Source organism: Pseudorasbora parva, chromosome 20 (assembly GCF_024679245.1).
Source record: "Pseudorasbora parva isolate DD20220531a chromosome 20, ASM2467924v1, whole genome shotgun sequence".
NCBI lineage: Eukaryota > Metazoa > Chordata > Actinopteri > Cypriniformes > Gobionidae > Pseudorasbora > Pseudorasbora parva.
In genome coordinates, this window is record NC_090191.1 from 6922319 (window position 1) to 6942102 (window position 19784).

Genomic DNA, 19784 nt, shown 5'->3' on the forward strand with positions numbered 1-19784 from the left:
AAACTATACTTAATATGTTGTCTTGCTGTTATTATGACCTGACGTACTTTTAATTAATTTAGAAACAGACAAAAGTTTTTCTAGTTGGAGCTTAACTGAAAAGAAAAAGAAAAAAAAAACGTTTCAAAAGGTACAAAAATGGACCTTTCACATCTAAACCTAAAATGTTGTACCCTTATAAGCCATGTTGGGTACATATTTGTACCCTAAGGACCAATTGTGGACCTTTAAATGAGTTTTGTACCTCTAGGAACAAAATTGTACCTGCTCTGTACCTTTTTTTCTGACAGTGTAGCTACTTATTTCCTATATTCGAACGAGCATGTCACAACAGGCGTTCTGGAAGCGGATTGAGCTTTAGAAATGAACGGAATATCCAGAAAGGCGCTTTCCTCTCTGGAGGAAATATTACCGCTTTTACACACCACAATGCTCATAATATGTCCTCATGTTTATTTTAAAAACTTAATTCAACATATAAAAAGTGGATAGGCAGTGTTTATTACAAATAAATTACTAAATGCTAAAAATGAATAAATGCAGCACTTTATTGCAGATCTGGACTAAAGGCCTCATATATTTTTACTTATGTGGCCCTGGACTTTCTGGCACAAAAGCGACCCATAACAACCGGTTCACAACCCATCAAGTTTTTACAACACAGATTGCTTCAAAGCAGCTTTACACTGATAGTTATTCATTTTGCTTTTGAAGAATTTCAAAATTCATTTAACCATAAACTCACCAGCTCATTATGCATAATTTGAAACACCATGTACTCACATAAAAATACATGCTATTTATATAGAAATATGAATGCTTTTTTTTATTGAAATGCTTATAATTAACCTTAATGAATAACTGGCACACTTCTTTAGGTTATAATTGGTCTTTCCTGGTGCACATTGATAAATTATTTACATTAATATTTAATTTTTATACACATTTTACAATTTTTTTCCATAAAGTGAAGTTTAATATAACTAAAGTTCAATACCTACCATAAAATTAGTCCATATAAAAAGCAATGCTAAGTATAGTCTAAGACTTAGTATGTAGTGCCAAATGTGGACTATTTTATTGTGACCTCAAATATATGGCGGATTAAGAATATTGACTAAATAGACTACGCCACCCCCACTTTTACGGGATGGGGACACATTATATTTTTAAACACAGGTATGAACTAGAAGCCAGAGTATAAAAGGTAAAAATTTTATTAATTACACACAATCCTTCTCTGTGGATAAATAACCCGGGTTAACAGCACATTTCTCAAACAAAGAAAAAATAAACACAGCAAAAAGAAGAAAACACAGCAAACTCCATACAAACAAAAAACACTAAACAAAGGAATAACAAAACAAATGCTGCTGACCACAAATTAAGATTGAGTTAAAGGTGCACTATGTAGTATTTTTGCGGTAAAATATCCAAAAACCACTATGCATAATAACATGCAGTGTTATATTTTGTTCAGTTGAGTACTTACAATATCCCAAATGTTTCCAACTATTTGTAAATTGTGAGAAAATTGCTATTTTAAGCAAGGACCGGGACGTGTCAGCATAGGGTTTGAGGGATTCGCCTGTCAATTGCGTCATATCTGTGTTACCCTCAGTTTTATTTGGCAGAAGCGATTTTCTCTTAGCAGTGGCGAACGCACAGAGTAATGTCATAACATAAATTTAAACACACTTTAATGTTTCTAATATGATAAACAGAGCTGCATTCCCTCATAATCAAAACGCGGAAGTGCGTGCGCCCGGCGACTGTTTCCCGTCCCGTCATAATAAAAGTCCCGGTGCTCGCGATCCGTGTGTTTGTTTAACAATTGCTCCAGCGGCCGTGCTCAGCTCCACAACACTCGGTCCTGCTCTGCTTTACACTACAGTAACTTTAATAACCGCACCCATTAACATGATTTCTGCCCGAGTCCTATTTTCCACTGGCTGTGAGTTGAAGACCACATGTCCCAAGATGCTGCGCTCACACTTGACGCCATCAGACTACGCCTTTGTTTAGAATAGGCACCCTCCAGTGGACAGAAAGTTGCATAGTGCACCTTTAATCAAATATCAAAACCAATAACACATCTAGTGCTTAAGTAAAGTAAAATAAAGTTGCGTTGCTCAAATTACATAAAAGAAACACTCAAAATAATTCAAAATGTAATCATAAACTGGATAACAAACCACATGGGAGAAACGCACCAATCCAAAACAAATAAAACCCAAAAAATCCCAAACCTTTCATGAAACAAACCAAACATAGAATATAAGACCTCCCATACAGTTGTAGACCAGTAAATGAAACAAGAACACTTAAAGGGATACTTCACCGCTTTTTCATATTAAACTATGTTGATACATACCTCTCTCGTCTCAGTGCATGCACTTAATCTCTGTGACGCGCGGGACATTCTGATAGCATTTAGCTTAGCCCACTAAGCCCAGTTCATTTACAATTGTACCAAACAGAGATAAAGTTAGAAGCGACCAAACACCTCCACGCATTCCCTATTTAAATACAGTTACACGAATAGTTGAACGACCTAGTATGGTGAGATAAAATAAAACGTGGTGCTTTTCTAAGCGGATTAAAAAGGAGAACTATAATGTATAGCGGAATAGCACTTCAGAGAGTACTTTGACTCGCCGCAGTAAAAAGTCTCGGCTGAAACATCCTCCCTGTGAAACATCCCACAGAGATGTGAGAGAGGATGTTTCAGGCGGGACTTTTTACTGCGTGCACAAACTCAGACGAGAGCGGTATGTATCAACTCGTTTTAGTTAAGGGAATAACATAGTTTAATATGAAAAGGCGGTGGAGTATCCCTTTAACAACAAAATGAATACAAGAAAACAACAAATAACAAACACTAAAATAACCAAGTGGCTGCTAGACTAACAGGAAGGATTTAAGACCGCCTCAAAGGGGGGTGGGGTGAAACACTCAGTTTCAGTCAATCTCATGTCAATCTTGAGTACCTATAGAGTAGTATTGCATCCTTCATATCTTCGAAAAGTCTTTAGTTTTATTGTATTTATAAAAGAAATATGGGCTGTACCGAGTCTTTCTGGAAAAAACCGAGCGCCTGGAGGCGTATCGTGTGGGCGGAGCTAAAGAATGACGATCGCGAACAAAGCGGTGACGTCCTCAAGCGTGGAGAAACCCATCGCTATCAATCTCAGCTAATAGATATATGATCCAGAATCATTCGGAGGCTGAAATAAATTGAACAGCAGAAACAGCAACAGCAGGACGTCCGTATGTACTGTATTTAGTGGCCTGTCAACATTTGTGTGTGTTTACTCGCAGTTTATGAGGACATGATTCGGTTTATGGACTATTGTATGCGAATAAACCTTAGCAGTAGCAAGCAAAACGGTTTTGCACGTCAGACTAGTGTAACGTTAAACATAGAACAACAATAGAATCCGTTAGCGCATTTGAAAGACGAAGCACACGATCGAGTCGTTTACTGATGTTTACTCACGCGACAATAGCCAACAGCAGAGACATTTGAAGCAGTTTTACTCACCGGCTGCTTCCAAAACAGGACCGAACCTTTATCGCTGGGACTGCTCCGTCAAAAACACACTTCTTTGGTATGATTTGGTGAAGTCCTGACAGCAGTGAACGGTGGAGATCCACTTTTAGATGCGACTGACGCGATGTTGTGAAGCTTCCCGTCATTTCTGCGTTCAAATCGGTTCAAATGCAGCGCTGCCTTCCCGGAATGCTGTGCTGAAGCGTTGAAGTCGCTCAACGTCACCCATAGGAATAAAGTGGAGCGCGGCGCGACCGTAGGGCACGTCAGAAGTGTTTACGGATGACTGGATCTGCACCTTGAAAGAGTGTTTATGGGCGTGCATTTCCTCTCTCGCTCTAGTCACGCGCACGCGCACCCTACCGGGAGAAGAGCCCGTACGGCCCATACAAGGACCTTCCGCTCTGTTCACGTCAAGCCGAGCCATACTCGAAAAAAACTCTCTGAAACTTGTGAGAAACCGGAAGGAGTTTTTTAAACACAGAAATACTCCATCAAACGTCCAACATTAGTTTTTGGAACTTTTTTAGTTCCAGTTTTTTCGTTTTGGAACTAGTTTTCGTCCTCTCTCTATATTTTTATTTTTGTTGTAATTATTATGATCATTGTTAAAGTAAAATACAATAAGTTTGTATCTGTAATTGTGAACCAGATGGGTCATTCAGTGAACGCCTGTGGCTCGACGGCAGGAAAAACAATCCAAACAGTCACGATTTTTAAACCTTTTTCATCATTAATCAAAGCTATTATTATAAATGAAGGCTGTCAATAAGGAGAAAAGAGGGGTAGTGTCTCTTCAGAAAAACAGAAAGAGACCATACATAATATTACAAAAATAAATCAACGTAAATGTATATAAAACATAAAAACGCATGTTTTTTTAATACTTCTTAATGTAAAGTAACACTGTCCAACAGCGACACCCGCAGGTGAAGTTAGCGAGTTTCCTGAGCCCATAAAAATTAACAGACCTGCCAAAGTCACGCTATGATTGGATGTTGGAGAACACATAATCGATCTATGTTCTATCACATGTAAAACGGGAACATGAACGGAGTACTCTAAAAGCAACTCATGTAAACACCTTAATCAGAATATTGTCTTATTTAGAATAAGGTCAATAATTAGATTACTGCTGTCCATGTAAACGTAGTCAGTGAGAAAGGGTATAGATTCCCACAGACCTAGATGGACGGTTCCACAAAGTGGAAGTTTCTACATAGTAGGAATATAAATAGGAACGTTTGGAATGGAATGGAAAGTTTCCACGCAGCAAGAAGGGGCAAATACATATAATTTATTCTATATGACTTATTTTTAAGTGTGAACTTGTGACATGGTTTTGTGCTGTGTTGTGAAGCACTGTAACAGCTGGTCACACAGGTCAATGTCACCCATGTGCTGGTTGTATGCAGTCACCGGTGCAGGACATGGAAAAGTCTTTGTATCTTGTGCTTTCAGCTTCATAAAGTGCAAAAAGATGATTGTGATAAGACATGCTAGAAAATTAATATGTTAGATGTGACATCATAATAATTGTGTGACATCATGATAATTCTTGTATTGCTACAGTATTGGATTTTTTTTTTTTGGAGCCACAAAATTAAACTCCACAGGAATGTGGCTCATCTCTAGGAATGAGGAACCTATTGACAAACTTGAAGACAAATCAGTTTTAGACACCTCACTCAAACACAGAACCAGAAAACATGTCAACTCATCACTCGAGGGAAAGAGAAACTTACGGTTGTGGCCATAGGTGTAAACACAGTGAGTCACCGAAAAGGTTCCACACAGCGAGTCAGTAGAAAGTTTCCACGCAGTAAGGCCGGGGACCTTTTTATTTCTGTTCTCATGTTAACCAGTTAGAGCTCGCACACTACACTGGCTGCGTGACGCGCAGTTCACATGCGAGCTGCGCGGAAAACGTGTGCATGCTTAAAATAGAAGAGACGCCTATTAGAATAGGAAAAGATGTTTATGTCATTTTGACACGAATACATATTAATAAAGGATATTTTCATGTTCGAAAGTCTGTAGGTTAACGTAAATGCAGATATAGGCCTAATTGTAATAATAAAAAACAACATAATTATCGATTTTGAAATATTAAACTTGTCAATACAGAACGAAATATTCTGTAGCCTATTTTGCCGTCAATACCATAGATGTGTATGGTCAAACGACTACTGCTGACGTTGTCTTTGCTGTATCAATAGGCAATATATTTATATTTAACATGAAGTATAGGGCTTCCCTCTACATCAATAGCAGCAGCTGCGCCGCATCAGACACGCTTCTGGTGTGCAAAGACGGAGAAAACGCCACGCAGCCGCCCCGCGACTGACACGCAACGCAACGCTCACACCACGTGTCTCCTGCCTAAGTCAACTGAAAATTTCAACACAGCAAGTCAGCAGAAAGTTTCCATGCAGCGAGTTAGTGTAAAGTTTTCACGCAGTAAGTTGACTTTGCTAGTGTATGCATTCACAGGTGCAGGAGATGGAAAAGTCTTTGTATCTTGTGCAAAAAAGTGCAAAAAGATGATTGTGATAAGACATGCTATAAATTGATATGTTAGATGTCACATCAGATAAATCTTGTATTATCACAGTATTGGATTCATTTTATTTGAAGCAAAATTTTAACTCCACATTAATGTGGCTCACCTCTAGGAATGAGGAACCTATTGACAAACTTGAAGACAAATCAGTTTTACACACGTCACTCAAACACAGAACCAGAAAACATGTCAACTCATCACTCGAGGGAAAGAGAAACTTACGGTTGTTATGTATAGGTTTACATAACTTTATATTATTAAAGCTAGACTGCAGCTTTTTTTGTTCTTTTTTTAATTAAACTATAGAGTGCCCTAAGGTACATAGTGTACCTTTAACCCTCTGGAGTCTGAGGCGTTTTCTAGGACCTGCAGATGTTTTTTACATACCCTGACATTATGCTAATTTCTGTTACTTATAACATATTAATTGCTAAAGTCTGATTGCACTGTAATCGGCACAAAACTCTGCTACAATAATATGCAAGCAAGGTGGATGTACATATTTGCATTTTATTATAAAATGAAGATTATGTGTGTTTAGTAACCTTTTCTCTCACTGAGGCCATAAAACACATAATGAATATATGCTCACAAGACTTTTGAGAACTGGATCTTGTAGCCTAGAGTTTTTACTACAACACAATGTGAAAATCACCCTGCCCCGCACAATATAATCAAATTCACAGGACCATGGGACTACCTAATTATGTACGCATGATTGACCAAACATAGACATAAACAAATCAAATGAAACAACTGTGTAACCTGTATAAATCTACATACACCTATATAACACAACCTATTTAAACCTACATATGACTGATATAAACCTACACATTGCTAATCCATTGAACAAGTAAACAGACTTTACATATACATAAATTGCACTAAAGAATTATAAATATTTTTTAAATGAACAGTCCTTTTGGCAGGGTTTTAAGTTCAGGTTGGAGTGAGATTTTTTTTTTTGGGGGGGGGGGATGCTTTTGATTTTGATTCAGTATGAGTTTATATCTAGGTATATATACTGTACATAATAAGAAAAAATATTTTTGTTTTAGCACTAGTTTAAACATTTCTTGTGTCAAATTATATGTGCCATTCCTTAATATTCACTTGTGAGTGCTTATATAATTATTCATTAAAATATTAGGATGCAAGTTTTTCAAGTTTTGAAATTTCACATTTAAAGAAATCTAGTGTTTGATCATTAAATATTTATTAGAATGCAAAGACTGCAATACTTTTTTGAGCAACTAGATTAGATACATGGATATTTATTAAAGAGCCATAAGGCACCTACTGGTGGCATTACAAATAAACATTATTTTATTTTTTTAGCCACAAAATGACTGTATTTTTCCTCTTTGAATTGGAATTCTCTATTTTAACATTAATTACTACACTAATTGTAATATAAATATTAGAAGAAATATATACGAATATTAGAAGAAAAATATTTTAAGTGGTCATTTATTGACAATAAATGTTGCACAAATAGTATTTAGTACCAAAAGATCTCCTCAAAATATTCAATAAATATAATTTAATGAGTATGAGTGTGACCAATTAGGAAGGAATACCTGAGGGCTAAATACAAGAATAACATTAATGTTAACAATGTTGCATCTCTATCACTCTCCATTATAAAACGATCCTGTAAATATGGCTGACCTAATAATCAATACACACTAACACTATGCTGTACTATTTACCAAAACTTGCTGCAACATCTACATGGTGAAACTGTTGTGTATCCGCTTAAAATAATTTAAATGCATTGGCACAGCGCTAGAAGTATTGAGCACTCATGGGCCACGTGACCAGCGCGCACCGCAGGGAGACGAGAGCATGCAACTCCGCTTTTCAACGCCTCTGGCTTAAACATTACGCCACATTAGCGCCAAAACGCTATTTATTGTTTGAATTTCATTAAAACACATTAAAAAAAATTAAAGATTATAGCTTTGTTTAATATCAAAAGCAGGTTTGGCAATTTGGCGTGAGATTGAGTTGGGCGGAGTGAGAGCGTGAGACAGAGCCTGAAGCGTGAGTCTCACGCCAGATGCGTGAGAGTTGGCAACCCTGCCTTTTGGCAGTCTTCGAGTTCTGGAATGTTGAACATATTTGCATAGCTTTGTGGCACTCCTGAAAACCATGGGGCTACATATATAAGCATGTTTGACCAAACAGACATAGAAAAATAAAACCAAACATAACTGTGTAACCTGTATAAGTCTACATACCTATATAACACAACTTGTGTAAACCTACATATAACTATATAACTGGTATAAACCACATTTCTAACCTATTGAATGAGTAAACAGACTAAATAAGAAATATAAGTCGTTTTGAAATGAACAGTCCTTGGGTCAGTCTTCGACTTGTGGAATGTAGAACATATTTGCATAGCTTTTTGGCACTCTTAAAAACCACTCCTGTTCAATTGAACTGAACATTGCATGCATGCCATTTTCACTGCGTTTTTGTTTCTGTTCTTACCAAGCACTGATTTGCAACGCACAGATCTGGTGACCAGCAGTGGCAGCATTCCTGGCATCTGAGGTCAGCTCAGCTCCTGCAACTGTGTCATGGTCACTTCTGGTACATTTGGTGCCACTTTCTGTGACACACCACAGAGCTCTCTAATAAGTTGTTCCATAAACAGCCAGGCTCCACCATCACCCAAACACAAAGCTTGTTTTAACCCGAGTTCTAATCACTCTCACCGGGTCTCGGTAACGAGTAAGAACTCATCGATCTGATCACCACGGCCTGATCCTTCTGACCATTACCAACCTCCATGGGATCCCTTGTTCTTCCGCATCTCCATCTTCCTGATCCTTCATGTCAGATCACCAGCTTCTTTTCCAAAACAGAATCCTCTTCCTTCATTTGAGTTGTGTGCACTCGCTTCCCGGATTACCGCCACCCACAACTTCCTCATCCATCTACAAATACAGAGACTAAGTATACCCATTCATCCTTCATCAACCAGTCATCTCATCTGAAATGCATCTCATCCTACCACACAGTAAGAGCTACAGGGGGGTACTCAGGGTTCCGAACAAATACTGAGCTCGGAGCCCTCTCCTCAGACAGCATGCCAAATACGCATATCATTTAATCTCTCTGATTTATTGTAAGTGTGAACTTGTGACATGGTTTTGTGCTGTGTTGTGAAAGACTGTAACAGCTGGTCACACAGGTCAACGCCACCCATGTGCTGGTTGTGCATGGTCTTTGTCTTCCATGTATCTTGTGCTTTCACCTTCATAAAGTGCAAAAAGATGATTGCGATAAGACATTTTAGAAATTATTGTGTTAGATGTGACATCAGATACATCTTGTATCACCACAGTATTGGATTTTTTATTTTTTATTTTTTGAGGCACAAAATGAAACTCCACAGGAATGTGGCTTGTCTCTAGGAATGAGGAACCTATTGACAAACTTGAAGACAAACCTGTTTTCTTTTCTACTACACACACAACAGTAGTGTGCCTTTAACCCTCTCGGGTCTGAGGTGCTTTCTGGGACCTGCAGATGTTTTGACATACCCTGACAAAGCCATAGGTACACTTCAACTAAGAAAGAGAATATTGAAAAAATCCAGAAAATCACACTGTCTGATTTTTAAATAGTTTATTTGCAATTTATGTTGGAAAAATAAGTTTTTGGTCAATAACAAAAGTTAATCTCAATACTTTGTTATATACCCTTTGTTGGCAATGACCGAGGTCAAACTTTTTCTGTAAGTCGCCACAAGCTTTTTACACACTGTTGCTGGTAGTTTGGCCCATTCCTCCATGCAGGGACCCCTCACCACTGCACATTTTGCATGTCTCCCGCATCAGACTCCCTATTCAAGGCTGTGTCCGAAATCGCGCCCTATACCCTTAAATAGGGCGCTATTTGAGGGGACAGCCATTTGTAGTGGTGTCCGAAACCATAGTGGACGTGTTTGAGTGCACTAATTCAATCCCACAATGCACCGCAATAATGAGTCTAGGCTACAGGTGTAGCCTACAGCCAATGTAGTAGGCCACGAGCAATGGAGGAAGAGGCTTGTTCGATGCAGCAGCAGCTGATCGGCTCATAAAATACCGCGAGAGCGTTTCGAGAGCAAACGACTCCTTATGCTTTTGAATCGCTCTCACTCTCAACGCACTGTGATAGTCGAGCGCTGAATGAATCACCGCTGTCCGATTCGCCCTGTATACCCTCATTCATTCCCTATTACTCCACTAGTTCACTTAAAGGAGTGAATGAAAACGGGTGAGCGAATTCTGACACTGAAGGCGCCGGAGATAATGCTGTTTAGGTATAAATTCATTTTTAATTGATTATTAAATTGTTTGATTATGGTTAATACCTGCTAGTTTCCACGGCAATTAGTTTGAGATTTGCTTGTTTGTATGTTAAAATAAAATGAATGCACAGTGTGGTGATTGCTTTGTGTCACACGCAGACAAGCTTATAACTGCACGAGTATTTCCGCAAGATTTTTCCTCAACACGCTGCTGCATCATGTCGTGCTTTTACGAAATATTTTAAATTGTTCTTCAAATGATAAAATTGAGAGAACAACGAAATTAAGAACTTTTAATACATCAACTGAGACGTACTATTCTCTTATGCAATGGTCATGCAGCTTGTAAGTCATATGTACTCCGATTGTTAACCCTATAGCACTCTTGTGTGGCACTACTTACTGGGAAAGGGTTATGTAAGGAATAATAATAAAAAATCTTTATATATATATATATATATATATATATATATATATATATATATATATATATAGTGACGGGGTGAAGAAGTACACGACACAGGAGGGCAGGTGAATTTCCCCGAAGGGTGGATTTATTGGTGAAAATGAAAGTGAAAGGGCGTCGTGTAGAGTGCTCGGTGCGTTCTCTCTCTCTCGTCCTCGGTGCTCTGAGTGAGTGCTGGCCGTCACACGCTGCTCTCTGGAGGGAAAGTGGAGACAGCAGTTAGCCGAGTCTTCTGGAGACATCTCTCACCTCTCCGGCCGGCGTGCAGGCTGATAAAGCCGCCCGCTGATGAGCTGCAGGTGTGACGGCTCAGCCCGTGATGAGCGGGTGCAGGTGTGCCTGCCTTGTTTCCAGGGCGACGCTGATGAGCGCTCGGGACACTTGTCACACACACACATATATATATATATATATATATATATATATATATATATATATATATATATATATATATATATATATATATATATATATATATATATATATATATATATATATCACGTCTAGATGAAGCAGACAAATTTACGGAAAACCCAGAATTATATACAGCAACAGTTGGCTAGTGTAGGGGTGAAACTCGCTTTTCCTATCAGATATCAGATTGGAAAGGTATTTATTTTCAATAAAAATAAAGAAAATATTATAAAAATGGAAATAAATAGTCTGTCTAACGTGTTTAATTCACCACGTCCTAACACTTATTATTAGAGACAATAAAAGTTAATGGGTCTATAATATAATTGGTCTTGTCCGTCTACAATGGTTCCGATGATTCCGCTGTGGATGCCATCTGCTGGCGAGATGCGGGAATTCATTCGACGTGTGGCGCTATCTCACCGTGCATTGTGGGTATTCTTTAGGAGTCAAGTGAGCGTACAATGGTTGCAAACTCGTTATAGCGGTGCATTTTGGGATTGAATAAGTGCACTCGAAAACGTTCACTATGGTTTCGGACACCACTACAAATGGCTGTTCCCTCAAATAATGCCATTTATAAGGGTATAGGTGGATATATCTGCCAGGAGATGGCGCTCGCATCTGAATAAATCATCCATCCATCTTCCAAACTGCACTGGCCCAGCGGACTATCACACAGGTATAAATTCATTTTTAATTGATTATTAAATTGTTTGATTATGGTTAATACCTGCTAGTTTCCACGGCAGAGTGCAAGATAAATCTTTTAATTATTACTGGAGCTGCCAGTTTGCTACGTTTCAAATAAACAGCAAGCAGAAACTGCAAAAGGGGCAGCCCTTCCGGCTCAGTCAGTGTCCGAATTCACTCACTCATTTTCCTTCACTCCCTCAAGTGGACTATATTAGTGGACTAATGTAGGGAATAGTGAATGAGAGTATAGGGGGCGATTCCGAACACAGCCCAAGTCTTGCAGGCTCTACTAATGAGCTGATTATTTGAATCAGGTGTGTTAAATGAGGGAGACATGCAAAATGTGCACTGGTTGGGGGTCCCCAAGACCGGTTTGAGTACCACTCTAGAGCAGTGATGTTTTGGGGTTGTCGCTGGGCAACACAGATTTTCAACTCCCTCCTAAGATTTTCTATGGGGTTGAGATCTGGAGACTGGCTAGGCCACTGCAGGGCCTTGATAGGCTTCTTACAAAGCCACTCCTTCGTTGCCTGTGCGGTGTGTTTGGAATCATTGTCATGCTAAAAGACCTAGCCACATTTCATCTTCAATGTCATTGCAGATGGAAGGAGGTTTTCACTCAAAATCTCATGATACATGGCCCCATTCATTCTTTCCTTTCCACAGATCAGTCGTCCTGGTCCCTTTACAGAATAACAGCCCTAAAGCATGATGTTTCCACCCTTATGCATCACGGTAGGTATTGTGTTCTTTGGATGATACTCTGCATTATTTCTCTTCCAAACACAACAAGTTGAGTTTTTACCAAAAAGTTATATTTTGGTTCCATCTGACCATATGACAATCTCCCAATCATCTTCTGGATCATCCAAATGCTCTCTAGCAAACTTCAGACGGGCACCGACATGTATTGGCTTAAGTAGGGGGACACTTCTGGCACTGCAGGATTTGAGTCCCTGGTGGTGTAGTGTGTTACTGATGGTAGCCTTTGTTACTTTGGTCCCAGCTCTCTCCGGGTCATTCACTAGGTCCCCTGTGTGGTTCTGGGATTTTTGCTCCCCGTTCTTGTGATCATTTTGACCCCACGGGGTGAGATTTTATGTGGAGCCCCAGATCAAGGGAGATTATCAGTGGTCTTGTATGTCTTCCATTTTCTAATAATTGCTCCCACAGTTTATTTCTTCACACCAAGCTGCTTGCCTATTGCAGATTAGTCTTTCCAGCCTGGTGCAGGACTGTTTCTGGTGTCCTTTGACTGCTATTTGGTCTTGGCCCTAGTGGAGTTTGGAGTCTGACAGTTTGAGGTTGTGGACAGGTGTCTTTTATAATGATAACGAGTTCAAACAGGTCCCATTAATACAGTTAACAAGTGGAGGACAAAGGAGCCTCTTAAAGAAGATGTTACGGGTCTGTGAGAGCCAGAAATCTTGCTTTTTTGTAGATGACTAAAATACAAGGTGTGGCGTGTGAGCGTGTGAACAGGTTGAAATGCGTGTGTCTCACGCCCAATGCGTGAGACTTGAGAGCCCTGTGAACATATTTGCATAGCTTTGTGGCACTCCTGAAAACCATGGGGCTACATATATAAGCATGTTTGACCAAACAGACATAAAAAAATAAAACCAAACATAACTGTGTAACCTGTATAAGTCTACATACCTATATAACACAACTTGTGTAAACCTACATATAACTATATAACTGGTATAAACCACATTTCTAACCTATTGAATGAGTAAACAGACTAAATAAGAAATATAAGTCGTTTTGAAATGAACAGTCCTTGGGTCAGTCTTCGACTTGTGGAATGTAGAACATATTTGCATAGCTTTTTGGCACTCTTAAAAACCACTCCTGTTCAATTGAACTGAACATTGCATGCATGCCATTTTCACTGCGTTTTTGTTTCTGTTCTTACCAAGCACTGATTTGCAACGCACAGATCTGGTGACCAGCAGTGGCAGCATTCCTGGCATCTGAGGTCAGCTCAGCTCCTGCAACTGTGTCATGGTCACTTCTGGTACATTTGGTGCCACTTTCTGTGACACACCACAGAGCTCTCTAATAAGTTGTTCCATAAACAGCCAGGCTCCACCATCACCCAAACACAAAGCTTGTTTTAACCCGAGTTCTAATCACTCTCACCTGCACTTAATTTCCCCATCAACACGGTCCTATTCAAGCACACACCTCAAGGTCACATTGCCTGGTCTCGGTAACGAGTAAGGACTCATCGACCTGATTGCATCGGCCTGATCCTTCTGACCATTACCAACCTCCATGGGATCCCTTGTTACTTATTTTAAGTGTGAACTTGTGACATGGTTTTGTGCTGTGTTGTGAAAGACTGTAACAGCTGGTCACACAGGTCAACGCCACCCATGTGCTGGTTGTGCATGGTCTTCCATGTATCTTGTGCTTTCACCTTCATAAAGTGCAAAAAGATGATTGCGATAAGACATTCTAGAAATTATTGCGTTAGATCTGACATCAGATAAATCTTGTATTACCACAGTATTGGATTTTTTATTTTTTGAGGCACAAAATGAAACTCCACAGGAATGTGGCTTGTCTCTAGGAATGAGGAACCTATTGACAAACTTGAAGACAAACCTGTTTTCTTTTCTACTACACACACAACAGTAGTGTGCCTTTAAGTAGTGTGCTTTCTGTGACCTGCAGATGTTTTGACATACCCTGACAAAGCCATAGGTACACTTCAACTAAGAAAGAAAAAAATCCAGAAAATCACACTGATTTTTAAATAGTTTATTTGCAAATTATGGTGGAAAAAAGTTTTTGGTCAATAACAAAAGTTAATCTCCATATTTTGTTATATACCCTTTGTTGGCAATGACAGAGGTCAAACTTTTTCTGTAAGTCACCACAAGGTTTTTACACACTGTTGCTTGTAGTTTGGCCCATTCCTCCATGTAGGTACCCCTCACCACTGCACATTTGTGACCAGTCACGGAAAGTAGGGACACAAGTCGGTTCTGGGGCATTTTGAGTTATTCACAGATTCTGAAAGTGTAGTCTCCAAGCTTTCCAATGATGTCTAACACATGGAAATGATAATATTTGGAGAAGTTGTGGCCATCTGAATGTAGGCCTTTAGAAAAGTTTAAACGACAGAAAACAGCCTCTAAACTTTTGCTGTTCTCACCTGCTGGGAGAGACAATAGGGCTCATTTACATCTCATTTAGATAAGCCATACCCCCTGTAAAGCTGCATGGTTGCTAATAACGACAGACGCAACGGGAAAAATCGGACCGCATTCACACCAGTCAATTCAAGCAATCGAAGCATTATTCAAATTAATAGTAGATTTTAACATTACCATCTAAAAGGCCATTATAGTAATGGCGGTTTTTGGCAAGTGATACGATGCTAATGATTACAATTAAAACTGAGCTAGCTAATAACAATAGGTAGATACGGAAAGGTCTAAACATGAGATAACGTGTAGGCTACGTGTTCTTAGAATGAAACTCACCAGATTTGAAACAGAAAATTATTCTTGCAGATCTTGATGCCTCCAATGAAATAAGTCGCTCGGGCACACTTTCTCTTTTTTGGGGTCTTCTTTGTGGATGTAACCATCTCCAAAGTTTGCGCTGTGCGTCTGTGCCTCTAAATGTCCAATAATTTGCATGTCCTGTGTAACAAGAATGACTAGACTAGTTTAATGTTTCGGGGAATAATTAACTCAAAAGGGATTTAATATTCAATATTCATGAATTTATGAATAAAATTTGCTAGTCGTTCATTACGTATCAAAATTTTCCGATAGGGAAAAATGTTTAATTAAATACAAGTAACCCTTTACGGAATTGCTTGAATTTATCTTACTAAGTTTGTCCTGCAAATTAGTTATAGATTTTTCAAATCAATTCTCAATAAGGGATTACTGCTTTACGAGCGCATAAGAAACATTAACTTTACTGATCAGGACAAGTTCAATATTTCAAATGGTCGTACAAGTTACTTTACTAAAATAGTAGCATAAGCAGTTAGGTAACATTAGATCATAAGTTTCATTGACTTCGTGTATGTGGAAGAATAACAGATTCAACTCATTAAATGTCTTTTGGAGGTTTAATAAACACAGACTAAAATAACACTACGATTCACACAGAAAGTACATACTAAATATGCATAAAGAGAGTAGAAATATAGATAGTAAATGAAAGAATATGGTACATAAACGATGATAATGAATAGACTGAAATTAGAGAGATAAAAAGCGAGAGAGAGAGAGAGAGAAAAAGAGAGTGGGGGGGGGGGCAGCTTCCTTCAGTTCATAAAATACAACCTTCACGGAGTTAACTTGTCCCAACGGGAAAATAACACACCCTCTTAACAGCAGTTTGAATTTGGAAATAAGAATACTTGCTTTAGTTTTGGCTTCTCGCGTGTGTGCGTGTGTTCCGAGTCCAAATGTCCTGCGTGTCCGGCGGTTCTTTCCGAGGTCGGGGTGGAGCGGCTGGTTGCTCTAGAGATGCTCTGTGTTCTCCCTGAAGAAATGCCCTCGGGGCTGGGAATTTGATGCGATGCAAAAGCGAAGCGAGGAGGGAAGAGGAGGGAGAGCGAGGGGAAGAGCTTTGGGGCCTGCTTTGGTGGCCTGGCTCAAGGGCCAGCCACGATGACGTGTTGGTTCAGCCAGAGAGAGAAGAGAGAGAGGGAGGGCATCCGAGTACCTCTTTTTAAGGTCTGGGAGTAGTCCCACCTTCCTGGGTTAGACTCAACCAATGAGATTGTTGGGATTTCCAAGCGGGAAATTCCTCTAGAGATTTTATGGCTCTTTGTTTCAAGCTTGAATCAGTGGGTCTCTGACCATTCATACTCTACTTAATGCAACAAACACACACTGCATTCTCTGAATAAGTGACATACATGGAAGTGTAAGTCGTGAAGTGAGCATTAATTTGATAGGAGACATGACATATATGAGGTTACCTGAACTAGTAAGTTGTTAAGACAAAGACAAAAAAGATGCAAAATACCATACAGAATAAACATTTTACAAGACAGTTATGTGTTTACATACAATGTCTTGGGGTGCATGTTCATTTATAGATGGTTGTCTATAATTTGAGGCAAAAGCGTGTGTTTTACAAGCTTTAACTCTCTGTGTATGAAACTTTTCATGTGGCCAAATTCTTTTGGGCCGTAAAACGTCTTATCAGATGGTTTCCAGGGTAACGGAGAATCTTTCTCTGTTGTGTTGGGGGAAGGTCTGTTACTAAGCACAAAGCATTCAACATATTTGTTAAATGTAACTGGCGATTGTGTGTTTGATTCGCCTGAGTCGCTACACCTGCCACTCTTTTTACGCAGCTAAAGAGTCCAGCCGTATGTTGTACATAATGTCTGGAGAAAGCTTATGGCTACAGGACTGTCTCCCATGCAGATTTCTCTTTTCTCCTCGTGTAGCATTTACGGTCAAAGTTACGGATTTTCCCCATTTCGCTGTCTTTATCCCCATCAAATGTTACTATCGATATAGCCTCTGATATCTTATGGTCCAACTCGTCTGATGCCAGTCTGATACATTCTTCCTCATCTTAATCTTCACTCAGTTGTAGATTAGGGGAATTATACAGTCTTATTACGCCGCTTTCATCGTCGCTCTGATCGTCTTCAGAATCTGTGAGCGCTTGTTCATAAGCATCCGGCTTGTCGAAGAAGTACTTTGAAACATTTTCGGTGTAACGGCCATGGTTCAGCTCGCCTGCGAACATCTTTGCGGCGTCCATCTTCATTGAATTTTGATATCAGCTAGAGCCGGCCAGAGCGCTGCATAATAAGTAGCCACGCTTTCCTCGGAGGGCGGGGACAATAACAAAAGAAACAAAAGCCTGCTTATCCAGTATGGAAATACACACAGACAATGACACGCCCCTACTGCATGCTATAATCTCCGAAAACAAGCCGTTTTCAACCTCAAAATGTATGCTTTTAAATACACCAATACTGCTTTCTCAAAAACGAAGAGGCTTCTTTGTGATCTTAACTAACAGATTCTGCAAAAAAATGAAAATCACAAAATTAAAAAAAATGCTTCTTTTGCATTTTAAAGTCGCATTTTGCATGTCTCCCACATCAGACTCCCTATTCAAGTCTTGCAGGCTCTACTAATGAGCTGATTATTTGAATCAGGTGTGTTAAATGAGGGAGACATGCAAAATGTGCACTGGTTGGGGGTCCCCAGGACCGGTTTGAGTACCACTCTAGAGCAGTGATGTTTTGGGGCTGTCGCTGGGCAACACAGATTTTCAACTCCCTCCTAAGATTTTCTATGGGGTTGAGATCTGGAGACTGGCTAGGCCACTGCTGGGCCTTGATAGGCTTCTTACAAAGCCACTCCTTCGTTGCCTGTGTGGTGTGTTTGGAATCATGGTCATGCTGACAGACCTAGCCACATTTCATCTTCAATGCCCTTGCAGATGGGAGGAGGTTTTCACTCAAAATCTCATGATACATGGCCCCATTCATTATTTCCTTTCCGCAGATCAGTCGTCCTGGTCCCTTTACAGAATAACAGCCCTAAAGCATGATGTTTCCACCCCTATGCATCACGGTAGGTATGGTGTTCTTTGGATGATACTCAGCATTATTTCTCTTCCAAACACAACAAGTTGAGTTTTTACCAAAAAGTTCTATTTTGGTTTCATCTAGGGATGTTCCGATCCGATCACGTGATCGGAAATCGGGCCCGATCACGTGATTTCAGACTCGATCTGAATCGGACGTTACATCCCGATCAGGACTCGGATATATATGTATATTCTGGGGTGAGAGACAAAGTGAGCACTTGCACCGCGGTTCATCTCACATCTGATGACGCAATAATATAGGTTGTAACTTGAGAATAATGCTTTATGTAGGCGGCTATGTTTCTGTAGATGGATACACGTGCTGGCTCCTCAGTGATACATTACAACAGCGCTAATAAAAGAAAACCGTGGGCAAAACGGTCTATCTGTGTAAACTTTGTTCAATTCATGCGAGTGCTGCCGTATTGTCATTGAATATGAGCAGTCATTTTCACTGTCATGTGTAGAGAAGACGCGAATGAGAATGCGCGCGCTGATCTGTCTTGTGCATCATCCGAAAGCGCGCACTCGTCTCACAGCGCGCAAATATTGAGTTCTCTTTCAAGTCTTGTGGTTAAACGGACCAACTCAGACAAGAAGTATGTCAACATGTCCATCTTGATGAGTATCCAAGCAGACATATAGTCTAAATATGCTTTAAGAGGACTTTATGCAGCCGAGAAAGACGACGCAGAGCCTTCCATTAGGTCTTAAGGGCAGGGGCGCAACTACCCAGTGCCAGAGGGGTATGCAGCAACAATTTTGGCGCCCCCCAAAAAAAGCCGTACATCATTATGTATGGGGTGTAAATAATAAAGGTTTATTTTAACGTATATCAGCCACTGTAGGCCAACCATAATTATACAGTATGTGCATATATATTGTTAACAATGTTAATTTAAAAAACAGTCACAAATTGACAAACATTAACATTATCAATCGGATCTTTACTTGATGCCATCGCCGACCTCATGTCTGTCTCTTTAGCCCCGTTTCCACCACAGGAACTTTACCCAGGAACTAGGAACTTTGGGTGGTACTTCGTGTGTTTAGACCGCAGGAACCAGGGTATAAATGAAGTTCCGGGTAAATATTTCCCCCTCCAAACGGCCCTGCTCGCGGGGTAGTACTTTTTCAAAGTTCAGGAACTTTCGAGGGTGGGACTTGGGCGCTGAAC

The 19784-nt window shown here is 39.8% G+C and overlaps 1 protein-coding gene across 1 annotated transcript in view; it reads right to left on the reverse strand.

The window, feature by feature from the left end:
• Nucleotides 1-19784, reverse strand: part of LOC137049305 (gastrula zinc finger protein XlCGF57.1-like) — a 250594-nt gene that overhangs the window by 42166 nt on the left and 188644 nt on the right. The window lies entirely within an intron of this gene.